Consider the following 16,679-nt stretch of genomic DNA (forward strand, 5'->3'; position numbering starts at 1 on the left):
CAGTTCCTTTATGCCATCTTCATCTTTATGAAAAGGTAAAATCCAACACCATACGTTGTGATGGGCAACAGCAACAAAAGGCGTGTTTTACTCAGCACTGAATACTCCTGGGAGGTGGAACTCCAGAATACTGATCGCCACATGGATATCTGACATGTTTTTAATGTGGAATCACAGGTCAGCTAGTTAGGAGTCAGCTCTTACGTTTTTTTTTTAATTTAAAGTACCCAATTCTCTTTTTTTTTCAATAAAAGAGAAATTTAGCTTGTCCAATCCACCTACCCTGCACATCTTTGGGTTGTGGGGTGGGATCCATGCAGACACATGGAGAATGTGCAAACACCACACGAACAGTGACCTGGGGCCATGAGGCAGCAGTGCTAACCACTGTGCCACCGTGCTGCCCAAGAATCAGCTGTAAGTCAATAACTGACTCTGGAGTCCCAACCTCAAAAGGAATTTTTCACCCACAACTTCTCTTTCAAAATATGCAACTTCTCCTCTCATTTGCCAGTACTTCCGTGCATATAGCACACATGAGCTTTGCATCCTTATTTGCAGTTGTTGGCACTGTTGCCTCACAGTGCCAGGGTCCCAGGTTCGATTCCGACCTCGGGTGACTGTCTGTGTGGTTTTTGCACTTTCTCCCCCTGTCTGCGTGGGTTTCCTCTGGGTGCTCCGGTTTCCTCCCAAAGTCTTAAGATGTGCAGGTTAAGTGAATAGGCCATGCTAAATTTCTCAAAACGTTAGCTGGGGTTACGGGGCTAGGAGTGGGGGATTAGGCCTAGGTAGGGTGCTCTATCGAAGTAAGGGCTGGTGCAGACTTGATGGGCTGAATGGCCTCCTTCTGCACTGTTGGAATTCTATGATTTCTATAAATTGACAAAACCATACCTCAAGAAATCATCTTTATACTGTTTTGTACCCACGTTAATATTTTCCTTTGTAGGCTGTTAACCAAAGGCCCTTGTGCTCTGTACAGAACTAACACTAGCACTGCTCTGTCTTATCCTGGACTCTCCTGGGAAACACTATCCAGCAGATTCTGTTCTGAGATCCTGTCCAATAGGTACTGCCTATTTGAGCCTATGGCTGTCTTACTTTTCAGAAAGTGATCCATCTTCACAGTCCTCTTGCCAGCTGCTGGAAAATGGAAGCAACGCTATTCCGTGATTTGGCACCAAAAGCATATGCTGGGTGTATGGCCTGCTCTCTTCTGGTGCTTCTGGCCTCCTTTCTTTTCATTCAAAAGGCGGCAACGGCCACCATTCTGGTGCAAAAGATGGTAGCCGCCATCAGATGCTTCACCAGCAATAGGGACCACCGCGGGATCTGTGTGACAGATCGTTCCTGACACCCGCCGGTGACTCACCCATGGTTCGTAACCCGCACTTTGAAAAACCCTGAGCTCGGGAAAACCATTGTGCAGCTGGGCCATCAATAATGCTGTTCTGGAGCTAAACCTTCCCCCATTCCTTCAGCTATTAGGTTTCCCTGGGCTCAGGAAACCTGGCCTGCAGCTGGTTAAAATAAAAGATCAATCAAATTGGAGTCACCCTGACTCTATAAAATGTTTCCGTGACTGAACTGCATCCTGCTCGCTGGTCAATCCAATGCACAACCATCTCCCCACCTTCCTACCTCTACCCTGCCAGCCCGCAGCCCTAACCCACCTTGGTTAAGACTGGGAATGGTCAGGTTGGGGCTGTAGGCTGGGTTTACGAATAATGACTGCGGTCAGATTGTACAAACTTCACAAGCCATGATGCCATATGCACCTCCGAGCTTTATTACACCAATTAAACAACAAACACCTTGCTTGTTCTCTCGTTCCTTCACCGCCCCCCCCCCCCCCCCCCCCCGCCCCACGTTAGTCAGAGCACAGAGCAAGATTGATTCTGAATATAGCTTCTATTAACAGCACGATCTTTGTCAACCAAACACTCTGGGCTTTCCTCCCCCAGAGTAATATCTTTATTACTCCTTAGCATAATTGGAGTAATTAATCAGCTGATGTACAAAAATGTTAAAAGTCTGTCCCCTGATAACGTTAATTCTGCAACTGAGCCTCTCAAACACTCTGCGGAGGCTGAGTGGTGTAATTTATTTCCATAAAGAGAGTTGTTTTCTGTTCAATGGGTTTATTTTACTGAATAATTAACATTGTAATGATAATCCTTAGTGACCAATGGATATGAGATATAATCAGGATCCGCAGCCAGGACACTCAAATACAGACCACAGAGTTTGTACTGCGGGTTTACAGGCCCCAATTTTATCACAGAGATTGTAGTATTCAGGATCGTACTCTGCCCCAACCCAATAGGAATTGCCCCCTGGTGTGGAAATCCTGACAGCAGGGACTGCAGCAATTCGGCCGGGAAATCAGGTAAAACGGTGAGGGGATGAAGGTCCTGAGTCGAACACAAACAGGGAGAGAAAAGAAGGGAGGCCCAATTTGTGAAGCCCGGAATAGCACTGTCGATCCTATATCAATTTATATAACAAAAGCCCATTGTGTTGAATATTATCCCAACACAAAGCTCATCCTTACTGGTCTAGCTTACTTGCGACATACCTGGTTAACTCATAATACTCTCTAAAGTGGCCTGGTCTGGCACTTGATTACAGAAGCAGACATATAATGCAGTGTTCTTCTAGAGTCGGGGGCGCAACCCGCAGGTAGGTCGCGGGCGGGTGTCGGGAGGGTCGCGGAGCCATCCTACACGGTGATCCCGATCGCACAAATCCCCGCGCAGCAGCCGGCTTTGAAAAACACGGGGTTTTATTTGATAACATTTTACAGGAAAAAAATGCAGAACTTCGGACAGATGGAGATTCCATACTTTCCGACACCGGAAGGCTTCACCTTCATCCAACAGGTTCCATTGGAGGAGCGTGTACGAGGGCCAAAGGGACCCAAAACCATTTCCTCCATTTTTTTCAGCAGCAAACAAGGTAAGAGAAAATGGTGGGTCGCTCATTCGGCCGGCCTGGGTCGCGAAGGTCGGCCGAGTAGGTTGGTCGGATGGTAAAATTGGGTCCCCGGAAAAAAAGTTTGAAGAACACTGATATAATGAAACACATAGCGCTGCAGTGCTGCAATAATGGCACCACTCAATCTTGCCTTTGCCCATTTCCTACGCTGAAAAAAATCTTATCTTCCTGTGGTGTGAGCTCCACACAAAGCTGTAACATTTTTGTTGACTCAGGCATGTCAATGGTTGCAGTGACATGTGTAATCAGGTTAGTGGTCTTTTTTCATCAGTTATCTGATTTCCAAAACCACAATCCATTTACCTTGGCATAAAGCAGCTACATTCAGTCTGTGGTTTACAAAACTTGGCTATCTGTCCTTCCAAGTTGACATAACCTAGTTCTATTTTACGCAAAGAGTGGTGAGGCCGTGGAATGACCTACCTGCAACAGTAGTGAACTGTCCAACATTGAGGGCATTTAAAAATTTATTGGATAAGCATATGGATGATAAGGGCATAGTGTAGGTTAGATGGCCTTTAGTTTTTTTCCATGTCGGTGCAACATCGAGGGCCGAAGGGCCTGTACTGCGCTGTATCGTTCTATGTTCTATGTTCTATTTTCACATATTTCTTAGTTGCTGATAAGGTGATGAATGGGCCTAGATAAGGTGCTCCTTCGGAGGGCCAGTGTAGTCTCAATGGGTCGAATGGCCTCCTTCTGCACTGTAGGGATTCTATTCAAAAAACACTTCAGGCTTTTAACCAGGGAGGAGGTTCCACCTCAGAAAGCGGACAATTTAATTGGACTGCAGCTCTGTAGTCCCATGGGCACCAAACAGGATGATAAGCAGTCCCTAGATTCTAACACCTGGAGTCCAGAACCACATAAGTGTCAGAGAAGGAGTTTGGTGGGGAGTCACAGAGTAGCTGAGGCTGGGGGCGTTTGGGGTCTTGATGTGGAGGCTAATGGGGGAGGTAGCGGTGGGGCAGAACTGGTAGGTGGGGGAACGGGGGAACACCCAATGTGGAAAAGCAACCCTTGAGGTAAAAGCACGTCCCCTTCCTGCCTAAGGCCCATGGGAGGTGATCTTCCAGGCTTCCTCCCTGCCCCTAAACTACTCCCACCAACCTATAATTTGAGGCTGAGTGGGAAATTTCCTTTAAGTGGTCAATGATCAGTGAGCAAGAGGGTGGCAGGAAAACCAGCATGAGAATATGGGTCACACCCTACCCCACCCACCAGCGGGACGGTGGGGAAGGGGGCTTTAAAACTTGGCCCTTAATCTGCTTTAGAGATGTTGATTGAAGGATGAATACTGGTCAGGAAACCAGGAAAAGCTGCCCTGCTCTTCTTTGAAAGTGCCATGGGATCTTTTACATCCACCTGAGTGGGTAAGTGGGGCTTTGATTGAACATTTAATCTGAAAGAGAACACCTTCAACAGGGCTGCAGTTCCTCAGTACAACACTGGAGTATTAGGCTCGATTGCATAGGATATCCCAAAACTCATCAGAGTCTCATTTGACTTTTTAAATTGCAGCTAATGTTGGGAAAAGATATGGGTAGCATAATTGTCAATGAGCTGAGACACACAGGGGAGAAGACGCAATGCCAGCCAGGAGTGGGTGAGATGAATTGCATCAGGAGGGGACTGGGCATAAATGAGAGTTTCCGGAGCAGATGGTAAGGGTGGAGGATGGCAATTTCGTGGAGGTGGAAATAGACAGCCTCTGTGGGCACAGATCAAATACGATGCGATACTAAAGATCCAACTGTCACTTCCTGAAGAAAAATAGGGAATTCTCTTCATGTCCTGACCACCAACCCAAACACTAGACCAACTTGTCATTCATCATTCTCCCCGTGTCTGCCTGGTTTCCTGCGGGTGCTCCGGTTTCCTCCCACAATCCAAAGACATGCATGTTAGGTGGATTGGCCATGTTAAATTGCCCTTAGATTGGATTGGGTTGGATTGGATTTGTTTATTGTCACGTGTACCGAGGTACAGTGACAAGTATTTTTCTGCAAGCAGCTCAACAGATCATTCAGTACATGGGAAGAAAAGGGAATTAAACAAAATTCAAGAAAATACATAATAGGGCAACACAAGATATACAATGTAACTACATAAGCATTGGCATCGGATGAAGCATACAGGGTGTAGTGTTAATGAGGTCAGTCCATAAGAGGGTCATTTAGGAGTCTGGTGACAGTGGGGAAGAAGCTGTTTTTGAGTCTGTTCGTCCATGTTCTCAGACTTCTGTATCTCCTGCCCGATGGAAGAAGTTGGAAAAGTGAGTAAGCCGGGTGGGAGGGATCCTTGATTATGCTGCCCACTTTCCCCAGGCAGCTGGAGGTGTAGATGGAGTCCATGGATGGGAGGAAAGTTTGTGTGATGGACTGGGCGGCATTCACGACTCTCTGAAGTTCCTTGCGGTCCTGGGCCGAGCAGTTGCCATATCAGGTTGTGATGCAGCCCGATAGGATGCTTTCTAAGGTGCATCTGTAAAAGTTGGTAAGGGTTAATGTGGACATGCCAAATTTCCTTAGTTTCCTGAGGAAATATAGGCGCTGTTGTGCTTTCTTGCTGATAGCGTCAACGTGAGTGGACCAGGACAGATTTTTGGTGATGTGCACCCCTAGGAATTTGAAACTGCTAACCATCTCCACCTCGGCCCCGTTGATGCTGACAGGGGTGTGTACAGTACTTTGCTTCCTGAAGTCAATGACCAGCTCTTTAGTTTTGCTGGCATTGAGGGAGAGATTGTTGTCATTACACCACTCCACCAGGTTCTCTATCTCCCTCCTGTATTCTGACTCGTCGTTATTCGAGATCCGGCCCACTATGGTCGTATCGTCAGCAAACTTGTAGATGGAGTTGGAACCAAGTTTTGCCATGCAGTCAGTGTGTGTACAGGGAGTAGAGTAGGGGGCTAAGTACGCAGCCTTGCGGGTCCCCGGTATTGAGGACTATTGTGGAGGAGGTGTTGGTGTTCATTCTTACTGATTGCGTTCATTCTTACTGATTGTGTCCAAAAAAAAAAGGTTTTCAGTTATTGGGTTACAGGGATAGGGTGGAAGTGAGGCCTTAAGTGGGTCGGTGCAGACTCGATGGGCCGAGTGGCCTCCGTCTGCACTGTATGTTCTCTATTGTATGTTCTATGTATCCCACACTCAGCTTGAGTGTAACAGGGAAGAGGAAAGAGGATATCAAATTGATGGTTTTGGAGTTTCTGGTTTGTTGATGGAGGAAACCTCAGCTTATCCAAGACTGGCAGTCCATTCGTAGTCTGGCAATAAAGAAGCGGTGGAAAATCAGGTGTAAAAGTAGAGCTAACTGTCATCTGAATACATGTGGGTGTTAGCCCTAAGTCAGCATCTAACGTCACAGAGGCAGAACATGTTGATGAGGAAGCCAAGGATAGCGTCTTGGAGGGTTCTAAAGATAATAGTGTGGCGTCTCAGAAAGAAAGGCTCTTGCTGGAGATGTTCTGGCTGTGATGAAATTAAGCTTTTATTAAAACTTGGGGTGTGTGCATGTAAAAAATGGCCTGCTGAATATTTCCCTCACAAATGGGGTAAGATGGAAGGCTCAAAAATATCCTGCCACAAAAAAATAAACTTCAAAGAGAATCGAATTTGTTCGGAGAGAAATCCCATTAGACAAGCAGCAAAGAGATTGAATTTGTTTTGAGCTCTTGGCTTTGATAAGTTGCTTACTTAAGGAAACTAAACATTTATAAGAAGAGCAGCTGGAAATTAATGTAATCCAAGTCAAATAGGTTTTGCCATCTTTCAATTGATCAACTTTCCAAATTTATTTTAAAAGGTTTTTCACTCTCTATATTTTGCTTCTCATGTGAGAGACTTTAATTTAATCTGGCTTCAAAAGTAGAAGGCCAACCAATGAAGATTGTGAGCAATCCTCTAGTTTCCGATAATTGAATACGCAAACAAACCCTCAATTTTCATTTCAGTGCTTGGGGAGGGTGTGAGAATCAGAGCTGGCGCAAGGGTTTCTGCCAACCTAGGAGGACCCCCCATCCACCATCGCCAAGACAAAAATGCTTCGGAAAATGCATACTTTGGAATCATCCCGCTAACGACAGCAAAGAACATAGAACATACAGTGCAGAGGGAGGCCATTCGCCCATTGAGTCTGCACTCACCCACTGAAACCCTCACTTCAACCCTATCCCTGTAACACAATAACCCCTCCTAACCTTGTTGGACACTAAGGGGAATTTAGTATGGCCAATCCACCTAACCTGCTCGTCTTTGGACTGTGGGAGGAAACCGGAGCACCCGTAGGAAACCCACGCAGGCACGGGGAGAACATACAGATTACGCACAGACAGTGATCCTATGGGGAATCGAACCTGGGACCCTGGCGCTGTGAAGCCACTGTGCTAGCCACTTGTGCTACTGTGCTGCCCAGTTTGAAATAAAACAGCCAAACCTCAGCGTAGTTCTGCAGCCTGCCTTCTCCCAGCCCTCGCTCCGGTATCAGCAGTCTACAATCACACCGCTCAGTGCTAAGATTTACGAGGGTTGCATCCCACTCCTGCATCTTGCACAACACCTCTTCACCCATCAGGAATTTGCTGGCTTATCTGAGTGATGCACGATCAATTGCACGAAAGACTCAGATTGGTACAACTGTGGCTTTGTTACAGCGAGATGCGTGGCCTCCTGCTGCAGCTGGCGAAATGGTTGATCTGGAGGAGGTCATGCATATTTATACGGCTCCTTGTGGGCAGAGCTAGCCGGCAGAGGCTACTGGCGAATCTGTAGTGCAGGTCCTACCTTAGATACCCTAAAGAGGTGCACACAGTGGATCACCACATTCACCACCTGTTAAAAATGAGTCCGGCGGGGGTGGCGTGGAACTATATACAGATTTACAAATAATTTACAGAGGGGAGGGGGGAAAATATATGTCCATCTTGTAGTCTGGTGCCTGTCAGAGGTTAAGTCTGTCCGGTGGTTTGATGGTTCGCTGGGAGCGACGTAGCAGTGGTGGCAATGTCGGTACTGGCGGTGTCGGCGTCGACGATGTCGGTGCTGGCGGTGTTGGTGCTGGCCAGTAGTTGGATGACTCCGGGAGCATGCTGAAATCTTCCTTGTCCTCTAGCGTGGGCAGGGGAAGGAAAGATGGACCAAGTGGGGCTAATGCTGGGAGCGCCGGGGGAGGGGAGGGTGGCGCGTGGGTGGGAAAGTGTGTGGGAGTGGGACCTGAGGGAGCAAGGTCCCTGAGTGAGACCGTATCCTGGCGGCCATCGGGGAACTCCACATAGGCATACTGGGGGTTGGCGTGGAGCAGGCGTACCCTGTCCACCAAGGGGTCCGCCTTGTGGAGTCAGACATGCCTACGTAGAAGAACCGGCCGTGGAGCTGCAAGCCAAGTCGGGAGCGACACCCCGGATGTGGACCTCCTAGGGAAGGTAAAAACACGTTCATGGGGTGTGTTATTTGTGGCGGTGCACAGTAGAGACCGGATGGAGTGCAGTGCATCCGGGAGGACATGCTGCCAGCCAGCGGCTGGGAGGTTTTTGGACTGCAGGGCCAGCTGGATGGCCCTCCAAACCGTCAAGTTCTCCCTCTCTACCTGCCCGTTTCCCCGGGGATTATAGCTGGTCGTCCTGCTGGAGGCGATACCCCTGCTGAGCAGGAACTGACGCAGCTCATCACTCATGAATGAGGCTCCCCTGTCGCTGTGGATGTAGTCGGGGACACCGAACAGAGCGAAGGTGGAGTTGAGGGCCTTGATGACGGTGGCAGACGTCATATCGGGGCATGGGATGGCGAAGGGGAACCTGGAAAATTCACCGTCCACACTGAGGATATATGTGTTGCGGTCGGTGGAGGGGAGGGGCCCTTTGAAATCCACGCTGAGGCGTTCAAAGGGGCGGGACGCTTTCACCAGGCGCACACGGTACGGCCGGTAGAAGTGCGGCTTGTACTCAGCACAGACCTGGCAGTCTCTGGTGACTGTCCGTACTTCCTCGACGGAGTAGGGCAGATTTCGGGCTTTGACGAGGTGGTACAATCGAGTGACCCCCGGATGGCAAAGGCTGTCGTGCAGGGCACGGAGTTGGTTTACTTGTGCGCTGGCACATGTACCTTGAGAGAGAGGGCGTCTGGGGGCTCGTTGAGCTTGCCGGGGCGATACAAAATCTCGTAATTGTAGGTGGAGAGCTCGATTCTCCACCGCAAGATTTTATTATTTTTGATTTTGCCCCACTGCGTGTTGTGGCCAGGTTGTGAGGACGGGACTGGTCCAGTGTCATAGAGGCAAGCTGCGGGTGGTCGTCCGAGGATTCAGATGGGGAGCGTCGGCGACCTGGATCCAGCATTCCAGTCCCGTGGGGGAGACAAAATGGCGGCGTCCGGAGGACCTGTTGAGGAGAAGATTGCGGCGCCCATGCAGCGCATGTTGTAGGGGCGGGGCAAGATGGCAGCATCCATGGAGTGCACGTTGCGGGTTCGGAGCAAGATGGCGGCACCCATGGTGCGCACGTTGTGGGGACGGGGCAAGATGGCGGCGCCCGTGGTGCGCACGTTGTGGGGACGGGGCAAGATGGCGGCGCCTACTGGTCGCACGTGGCTCCGGGAGCAGAAGATGGCAGCGGCCATTGTGCGATCGGCTGGGGGAAGGGGGCGATTGCGGGCGTGACAGCAGCGACTGCGCGGGCCTGGCACACCGCCGCAAAGTGGCCCTTCTTACTGCAGGATTCGCAAGTGGCGGCGCGGGCTGGGCAGCGCTGGTGGGGGTGCTTCTGCTGGCCGTAGAAGTAGCAGCGGGGACCCGCAGGGTGCATGGTGTGGCGGGTGGTGCAGGCATATTGAGTAGGAGAGGCCCCAGCCGGGGGTGGGGGGGGGTCATTTGCGGGGTCCAGGAGGGGTAGGAGAGGTGGGCCGCGCGGCGAGCAGGGTAGGATTGGACGTTGCGAGATGCAATCATCATGGAGAGCGCTAAAGCTTTCATCTCTGCTAGGTCGAGCGTGGCCCCTTCCAGCAGTCATTGTCGGACGAGGTCCGACGCAGTCCCCGTCACGAATGCGTCACGCATGAGGAGATTGGAATGTTCAGTGGCCATGACGGCCTGACAGTCACAGTCCCGTACGAGTGGGATAAGAGCCTGCCAGAAGTCTTCGATCGACTCACCAGGTAGTTGTACACGAGTGGCGAGTACATGCCTTGCAAAGAGTGTGTTTGTCTTCTGAACGTAGTTCTCTTTAAGGAGTGCCATCACTTCCGCGTAACTCGGGGTGTCCTGGATCAACGGGAACACACTGGAGCTCAACCTGGAGTATAGAACTTGGATCTTCTGAGCTTCCGTCGGCATGGGGGTCGCAGCGTTGATGTAGGCCTCAAAACAAGCCAGCCAGTGATTAAAGTCCTTTCTGGCGTCTGTCGAGTGCAGATCCAGCTGCAGGCGATCTGCTTTGATCCTGATGTCCATAATGTAGAAAAATCTGACTGTCATAAATTGATGCACGATCAATTGCACGAAAGACTCAGATTGGTACAACTGTGGCTTTATTACAGTCAGATGCGTGGCCTCCTGCTGCAGCTGGTGAAATGGCTGATCAGGAGGAGGACACGCATATTTATACGGCTCCTTGTGGGCGGAGCTAGCCGGCAGGGGCTACCGGCGAACCTGTAGTGCAGGACCTACCTTACATCCCCTAATACAGGTGCACACAGTGGATCACCACACTGAGGTAAACTTCAACTTCAAATCATGTGCAGTACCCTCAGGTTAGATAACGGGAATGATTGATCCCACCCTCGCCAATTAACCCCTTGCCTCCACCAAAAATACAGGCTTTGTCCTCTTCTTAGCAGACGTTGGTTTGTCGCCTGGAAATAAACTTACCTCCCAACAGCCAGTCGAAGTCAATCAGCAACTAACCTGCGAGTGGTTAACGCTCCCTTTAAATAGAACTGCAGACGAGTTCTTCCTGCTTTTCAGATAGACGAGGGTGAGACAGGGCATTAACTCGAGCATTCACGTTGAAAATGACACCACTAGATCAAATTAGGGCTTAAAACTGACTGACATCATGACCGTCCTATTCTTCATTGCCAAGTGCACGATGCCAGTGCCCATGCTAATGGCCTTCTCTGCACATTCTGCATGACCTACACCAGAAGAGTGCATGCACAGTGTGGATGTCATTTTGGACCTCGCTGCAATGGGTTTCCGCCTCAGTCTCAAGCATCCGCAATGGTGTCATCAGCCATGTCATTAGCTGGTATTCCTTTTCTCCCATGAGTCACCCCACCATCCTGAGGTGGTCCTTTAAGACACCGGGGACGACCCCCTGCAGATGGGGTGCCATCTTCAGCCTACATTGTCGCTGCTGCCTTCTCCAGCTTCTGGCCACCTGGGCTGTCACCAGCAATTGGGGAGCTGCCACTGTGGGACCAACACCAACAATCAAAGGACAAAGAAAAATACAGCTCAGGAACAGGCCCTTCTGCCCTCCAAGCCTGTACCAGTCATGATACCAACCTTTGTCAAAACCCTCTGCACTTCCTTGTGCCGTATCCCTCTATACCCATCCTATCCATGCATTTTTCAAAATGCCTTTTGAACGCCGTTAATGTATCTGCTTCCACAACCTCTCCTGGCAATGCGTTCCAGGCACTCACCATCCTCTGTGTAAAAAACCTGCCTCGCACATCTCCTCTAAAATTTGCCCCATGGACCTTAAACCTATGCCCCCTGGTGACTGACCCCTCCATCCTGGGAAAGACTGCCTGCCCATCCACTCTATCCATGCCCCTCATTTTGGTATTTGTAAAGAACTGGAGAAGGAGATGGACTGACTATCAGTTAGGGCTTCCATCCTCGGACACTCAATTCCCGCAAGCCACTCCTACTCTTACTTGTTTAGTCTTCTCTCAGATTACCATCCAACAAGCCAGTTGTGCTGGCAAACCTTGATTTGCAAACTCACCCCTAGACCCCAGACATCTGCCAGGAACATTAGGGAAACCGTGCTCAGGTGCCCTTCCCTGATCCACACACTAACCGTTTGGTCACGAGAGGATCCCCAGTGTTGAAGCCCAGCTCTTTAGTGTTTGATTGTTGGCAGTTGCATCTATGATGCTGATGCTCCTAGAGTTCAGGCACATTGTTCAGACATCAAAGTTTGCTTGGCATGTTATGCGCTAATCATCCTCTGAGACATGGCACTTGTGCCTTTGAGGCGACATTTGAGCTATCAGGAGCATGAAGTGCTCTTACATCTAACAGGGACAATTCCTCGTTTGAAATAGCCTTCAGCTGTGAAGCTAGAGGCTGTTCACAGTCAAAGGGAGTGAAACAGAATTTCAGGAAAGAAGTAGCAGCAGGGCTCTGTCCTGGGGGAGTTTGGAAGGACAGACAGGCTGCAGCAGTGGCTGCCGGTGTTATGTGTCTCCACATTTTTTAAAGATGGCTTCAAGGCCTCACAGCCACAAAGCCCCTCAAACTCACAGCCTAGGGATGACCACCAACCTTAAACACTTCAGCCCCCCCACGCCCAAGCCCAACCATCCTGAGGGGTCGCTCCCGCCCACGAGCACTGGTCCTGCAACTCCGGTGACCTTGAGCTGCAAGCCGTAAAATGGAAATGGCTACTCACCTCCTCACTTCCCCTCAGAAGCCATCGGCAGCTTCATGTTTTCAAAAAGGAATATTAAACAGCGCCCACATGATTACTCGCGAGCAAGTCAGGTGATTCCCGTGAGGCTGCTGCATTTGACTCCGATCCATGCCAGACGTTACGCGGTGATTGATCATGCCCAAGATATGGAGGTGCCCACTCTGGATTCTTGTAAAATACAATGAGAGGTTTATTCAGGGTGTTGCTCATACAATTAAGACTGCGGTCTACTCAAAACCCACACAAACACTCTGCTGATGCCACTACACATCATGCGACGCAAAACCAGTTGAATGTATTCCAGATACATAAGACCCCTCCCTCTTTACTTCATCAGTGCACCAAAGGCAATTAAAATTCATACAGAAGATCCCTGATATGTTATTTCTGAACATATGTACAATTGAATTAGACAGTCTCTGCCTTATTCTTCTGGAGAAGAATTCGGCAATCTTGAACTTGCCTACTTGTGACTTCAGTAGTGTCCCCATTCCTTTCTGTAAATAGTACTTTTTGAGTAGTTATTTCGGTGTCTGTCATTTTATGCATTAAAAAGTCCTCAGAAACATAATCTGAACTCGTCACTGTCTCTGGTCTCTGTTTCGAAATGTGGCTCTCCAGATCTTCTAAAGGTAGAAACTCTTGAGAAGTTTCTGCACACTCTCTGTTCAGCAAGTTACTGATCAGCATGTTGTCACCAAACTCTGTTTACGCGAACAGACGCTGGTATGTGGTAACTCGGGGATTTTCGCAGTGAATTCATTGTAGTGCTAACGTAAACCTACTTGTGACACTAATAAAGGTATTATATTATTATTATGTAGGAGTTTCCTGAGCCCAACGTGCTTGGAAATGTGGCCTTTCGTATCACAGTTCTGACATGTATTTGATTTACTTCAGCATTTCCCCACTAAGTGTCCAACCTATGTACAATGGTGAGTAACTCATCTCCCGACCTCCCAAAGTCTGGCCAGCACCAACAAGGCACAAGCCAGGAGTGTAATGGAATGCTCGCCACTTGCCTGGATGAGTGCAGCTCCAACAAGAAGCTTGACACCATCCAGGACAAAGCAGCCCACTTGATTGCTCTTCCTTCTACAAATATTCAAACACTCCACCACTGACGAACAGTGGCAGCCGTGTGTACCATCTACAAGATGAACTGCAATAACTCACCAAGGTTCCTTAGACAGCACCTTTCAAATCCATAACTGCTACCACCTAGAAGGGCAAGATACCTGGGAACCCCACCACCTGGAGGTTCCCCTCCAAGTCACTCACCATGCTGGCTTGGAAATATATTGCCGTTCCTTCGCTGTCGCTGGGACATAATCCTGGAACTCCCTCCCTAACAGCACAGTGGGTGTACCTACAACTGAAGGACTGCAGTGGTTCAAGAAGGCAACTCACCATCACCTTCTGAAGGGCAGTCAGGGTCGGGCAACAAATGCTGGCTGAATCAGTGACGCCCACATCACGTAAATGAATTAAGAAAAACATGGTTGCTCCTTTACAACCTTGTTCCCTGAGGTATCCATTTTGTGGATCTTTGCTCCAGCCCCTATCTGTGAAGCTTGCCGCCTAGCAAGCTCAATGGATGAGGCAACTTCCACAGCAGCTTTCAGAGTTAAATCACTTACAATAAGCAGCTTCCTTTGAATTACTTAACTGCGTAACCCACAAACCAGCCTGTCTCGAAGAGCATCATCAGGCATTGTACCAAATTCACAATATCCTAGCTGATCTTAAAGATGATATAAACAAAATGTTTTCACCTTCTTCCTTTCTGTGGTGGCGGAATCCAAACCTTTCTGCAATCAACAACAGTTTAGGAGGAAAATATCCCTGTAAAATTTTCATTCATTCACTGAAGGACTTGTCCTGGTTTTGCTGGATGAACAAGATCCTGTTGCAGCATAAACGTTTGACGACAGGCTGAGCAGAGAAATGTTGAGAACATTAGGTTCTCCGGTGTCTGATTAGTTATTAAAAACAATTGGACTCTTTGTTCACATGAATTCTATGTTTCATAATCCTCAACAAATACATCCATGGCGCATGTTCTCCCGCCATGTCTGCACTTCCTCCCTTCCAACTGTGTGGAATGTATGACACCAACACTCCCTTAAACAAGTAACTAAGAAATCTTTCCCTTTGATGCCTGAACGTTTTGACTTTTCTCCTGAGTAGCAGCTCCTGCAGAGTCAGCAGACTTTGAAATCCCCGCACCCTGTAGAGCTTCACAACAAGCACGGGAGCCGCAGCCCAGACCGCACTCGCTTCAACCCAAGCAAGTCTTTCCCCACTGTCAATCTTCTTACTCTCAGTTGCTGTCGAAAACTTTCGGTAATCATTTACATCGGTGTCAGTGCTTCACCCGACATCTGTGTGTGTGTGTGCGAGACCAGTCTCGAGAATCACCCATGCTCTCGATGCCATCCCACAATTAATCAACGAAAATCTTCTTTCCAGTGATTTTCCTGCTTCAGTTTTCATCGCCAGTTTTCTCTCCTGTTATTTTTCTTTGTTGCCGCCAAGAGAAAAGGTACGGATGGGCCAACATTCTGGATTCTTGTAAAACACAAAAATAGGCTTATTAAGGGTGTTCAATACAATTAAGATGGTGATCTGCTCAAAGCCCGCACAAACACTACTGACATCACTACATATCACGTGACGCAGACCAGTTAGAATGTATTCCCAGATACATAACAGTGCCAAAACATCAAAAGCGCAGGAAAAACAGAGAGAAAAGCGGCAGCTGCTGACAGCTCAGTGAAAAAGAATGACAGTCTTAAAGCAGTCATGCATTTAACGAGTTAATACCTTTAAAATAACAATGCACTTAAAGCAGCTACCACAAGAAGAAACAAATGGCTATGGAGAAGAAAATTGTAAAAGACCATAGATAGAAGACAACTCTCAAAAAAAGGTCCATAAACAACAAGGAATTCAAGGAAGAGGCAACGTATGATTTCAAAGAGGAAGCAATAGAAGGCTCCAGAAGTGGGCAAAAGAAGACCCAGAAGGAGGTCAATGAAAGACCCCAGAAGAAGGGCAATGAAAGACCCGAGAAAGAGGGCACTGAAAGACCCCATAAGAAGGGCACTGAAAAATCCTAGAAGAAGGGTAATTACATTTGGGCAGCACGGTAGCACAGTGGTTAGCAGTGTTGCTTCACAGTGCCAGGGTCCCAGGTTCGATTCCCTGCTGGGTCATTGTCTGAGCGGAGCCTGCACGTTTTCTCCCCCTGAAGGTGCCCATTTCCTCCATCACTAAACTCCCCCTGTGCATGCGCGGGGATGACGTCAGCAGCCGCTGACACTCCCGCGCATGCGCGGAGTCCCTTCGGCTCGGCTGGCGAGGCGCCAAAGGCCTTCCATGCCGGCCGGCAGGGCGCAAACCACTTCGGCGCCGGCCTAACCCCTGAAGGTGCGGAGGATTCCGCACTTTTGGGGCGGGCCAACGCCGGAGTGGTTCATGCCACTCCGTCCCGTCGGGACCCCCCTCCCTGCCGGGTACGGGAGAATCCCGCCCTTAGTTATTGAAGATTGTATAAAGTTAAAGGGGCCAGGATGTGGTGATTTGTGATGATTATCCCTTTCAGGGCAACACAGCAGAGTAAGGGTCACCCGGCTTGGATGACCAATTGGGATTCAGAGTGGGTAATCACACCAGGGAGTGGAGTCCTCTCTTAGGCAGAAGACATGTAGGGGACTAAGGGCAGCTGTGTGGCTGCAGTTCTGCTGTACATTTTTTCTTATTCATAAATACCTTTTGTGTTTTTAATGAAGTCTGTAAAAGTGCATCATTACACATGCTAAGCTCCGATTCCCCACTCCGGCTTGTGCATGGGGCGGTAGACTGGATACAGCCTTCTGTGGGACATTCCTTACTGCTGCCATGGAGATCTGTTCCTGGACCTCTGCTGGCTTTGCAACTGCATCTCCACAATCGATGGAACTGTCTGTTCCAGAAGCCCAAAACCCATCAAAACGGCAGCTAATCCCTGGGGTCAGCCCACCCTCCGACCGAGCGCCCC

At 49.1% G+C, this 16,679-nt stretch overlaps 1 long non-coding RNA gene across 1 annotated transcript in view; it reads right to left on the reverse strand.

The window, feature by feature from the left end:
- The window catches only part of LOC119972923, a 31,048-nt gene extending 15,774 nt beyond the window's left edge, over positions 1–15,274 (reverse strand). Inside the window, exons 1-2 of the long non-coding RNA XR_005462173.1 lie at positions 14,413–15,274; positions 12,617–12,805 (exon numbers count right to left, since the gene is read on the reverse strand). This is a non-coding gene — a long non-coding RNA (uncharacterized LOC119972923). The remainder of the gene's footprint in view (positions 1–12,616; positions 12,806–14,412) is intronic.
- Between the last annotated feature and the right edge of the window lie 1,405 nt (positions 15,275–16,679).

The sequence above is a fragment of the Scyliorhinus canicula genome, chromosome 10 (assembly GCF_902713615.1).
Source record: "Scyliorhinus canicula chromosome 10, sScyCan1.1, whole genome shotgun sequence".
Taxonomy (NCBI): domain Eukaryota; kingdom Metazoa; phylum Chordata; class Chondrichthyes; order Carcharhiniformes; family Scyliorhinidae; genus Scyliorhinus; species Scyliorhinus canicula.